Source organism: Schistocerca cancellata, chromosome 6 (assembly GCF_023864275.1).
Source record: "Schistocerca cancellata isolate TAMUIC-IGC-003103 chromosome 6, iqSchCanc2.1, whole genome shotgun sequence".
Lineage (NCBI taxonomy): Eukaryota > Metazoa > Arthropoda > Insecta > Orthoptera > Acrididae > Schistocerca > Schistocerca cancellata.
In genome coordinates this window covers 706,184,799-706,187,909 of record NC_064631.1, presented here as the reverse complement: position 1 = coordinate 706,187,909, position 3,111 = coordinate 706,184,799, and positions in this window count along the sequence as shown.

Below are 3,111 nucleotides of genomic sequence, written 5' to 3'. Positions count from 1 at the left end.
CAGGGAATCCAGTATTGGAGTCAGAACACTGGAAGACTTGCTATCAAAGGAAGTGTACCGTCTGTAATCTGCACAGATGCACCTCAGGGTGCGTGCAGAGTGGGCCTAGTTGATGGCGCAGAGATTCAGCAGCCACTACCCACTAAATCAACACTTTGGATGGTGCCAACAGTGGCACTGCTGGAGTTGCCAACCGTAATCAGCTGCTCATCAGTGGGTGGCGTATCTACAATCACTCTGTGTGCATGAGCAGTGCGATTGGTTGGTCTACCGACCACCTCCATGTTGCTGCACTGACACCAGAAGCCACAACAACATGAAAATGGTCTACATGAAGCTAACCACAAGAGATGCCACTACATAATCACTCAGCATGGGAGCCATAAGACTTTATATCTTAACACTCCACCAGTCCTAGAGAAAGCTGCTACTTCCATGAGGAAACGACCCTTGAACAAGCAAAGACAACATTCCTTTGGAATTTCTAAAATCATCGGGGAAGTGGCAACAAAATGACTATTCAAGTCGGTTTGTGGAATATATGAGTCGAGAAAGATAGTATCAAGCTTTCAGAAAAATATCATCCATACAATCCTAAAGATAGCAAGGCACATAATTATGAGATATATAGCACTATCAACATAACACCTCAAGCATTCAACATAACAGCTCAAGCATCCAAGTCGCTGACAAGCAAAAGTTATAGAAGAATGCAACAGGAAACAGATGATCTGTTTGGTTTTACAGAAAGGTAAAAGCACCAGAGAGGCATTTCTGATAATGCGCTTGATAATGGAAGCAAGACTTAACAAAAATCAAGACACATTCAAAGGATTTTTCATTCAAGAAAGAGCACTTAACAATGTAAAATGGCACAAAATATTTAATATTCTTGGGAAAATAGGCATAAACCATAGGGACAAGGGGTTAACATAAAATATGTAGAGAAAGGGGGGGGGGGGGCGTAAGATGGTGACAGTAAGCTTTCGAATTCTTTTATCCTCATGTTTTTGAACCAACTGCCTACATTAATAATTTAAAGCAACTGTTGTAGTTTTATTTTTACCTACGGATTTTATAATTCTTCTAAAAATGATGTCAAATTTGTCAACTTACCTTCGTTTGCTGATGAGTTGATGTATGTAGGTGGGTAATATGGCAAAGGAAAACACACATGAATAACATAAAAAATCATTTTATTTTAAGTACAGTAGTCACATACAGTTTGCTTCTGCAGCAGTGAGCCCAGTACAAGCAGCATGGGCCCATTTGTGACAGCGAGAACAAGCATATCAAGTCTCTGATTTTCCATAGCCGCTGCAGATGGTACAAAGTTCTTCTCCGACGAGACCAATATTGTCGTCATTTCCATTGTAAATGACAGATATAGAGGACTCTTCCACAAAGTGTTCCTTATCACATTTATGTTTTCTTTTTCCCTTAGCCACCTTTTTGACATTCTGTTTTTCCTCTTCTTTTGGTTTTATTCTTTTCTTTGGTTTCCTTTAATTTATAAATCTCTTTTGACAAGGCTGCTTGTGATGTGGAATGAAGGCAATTTTTTCCCCTGTTTCCTGCATTAGGTAGAGGCAGAGCAAAGTAGGATGATTCCACACAAGATGATCCAAGCTTTGCTCTTTCATCGGTGTTAACTTCAGGAGCAAAAGACAGTCCAGTTAGGCCTACTGCGGCATCATCTGTGTTACCTGCAGACGTGTCAAATGGCCTTTCTGAACCGTACTAACCATTGAGGCATTGTGTGTCTCTCTGCTGTCAGAATCACTGAATATTTGGGAATTCAGTGTAACTAATCCAGTTGCTTTAAAGCGATTTATGGCATTACTTACTGTAGCAACCTTTCTGTATGCTACATTAAATAACCCAATGTCTTTAATTGTTATCACTTGTCCTGGATGTCCCATTAAGTAATCATCACAAGCCCAGCTGTAGGCAGTTTTAAATGGGCCATAGAAAGCTGCATCCAGTGGTTGCATACAATGTCTGGTATGTGGGGGAAAACCCAGGAAACTAATATGATTTTTTCAACATAAATTGACAGCATTCAATGTAACACGATGTGTGCTTATCCACTGAGTTTTCCTTGTTTGGAGTTACATTGTTTATGAAATGTTCTAACCACAGGATAAAGATTTCGGCATTCATCTACCCAGATTCATTACACACACCTACATAACTGGATGTTGAATTGTTTATAAAGTGCTGCTCCATCTGCACCCTGGGGTATATGAAGAAAGGTGGGGCATAATGACCAACAGCACTGAAACTGCATGCTTCACTAATGTGCATACTCCTTTCAGAAGATGTAGCAATCAATAGTGCAAGCAATCATATGTGGTCACCTTGGTCAGAGACATGATCCTCATTCAGCCTCCAGTGAAGGGCTCTATAAGGACTTCCTCACGTAAAAGGCCCCATCAATGGAAACTTGTCTCCCAGTTACTAAGGCATTTGAGCAATCTCTTAGGTTGTCAGCTGCCATGCAGGACACCTTACATGCTGCCCAGCTGACATCCCCCCCCCCCTCAATGCAGGCTCACACTCCTCCCCAGCTCCAGCTGGAAACTCAGGAGGGGGGCATGCCTTCAATGGTTTGGTGCTGCCCTCAGCAATTTCCATCCTGCAGTCAATGTGTCATCAACCATCAACATCACAAGTGCCCATCCCATTGGGCTAAGTGCTCTGTCTGGTCACTGCACGCAAGTATGCCACGTGTCACTCCGAATGTTGATAAACATTGTCCATGGGATTGCCCCAGAAACTGAAGGGTGTGAAGTTGCAGATGTCTTTTTGGACATTGTTTGCATCCAGGCAGTCCTTTGTTACAAGTGGGAGGCACTGGCCATCAACATTCACATCAACAATGTCCCAATCCAGCTGCAGATATATATGGATTCCTTGGTAACTATCATTCATTGGACTTTGTACAGCTAGCTATTATTCCACACCTCTCTGCAGTGTCAGCAATGAACAATGAGCCCATGAGGCACACTGGGCCTGCATGTCCATGACTCCAACCTTGCTGTCCACTCATAGAGGGTTAATGCTCACCTAAACACTCTCCTGTCCGAGTTTAGTTCAGTTTTCTCTGGT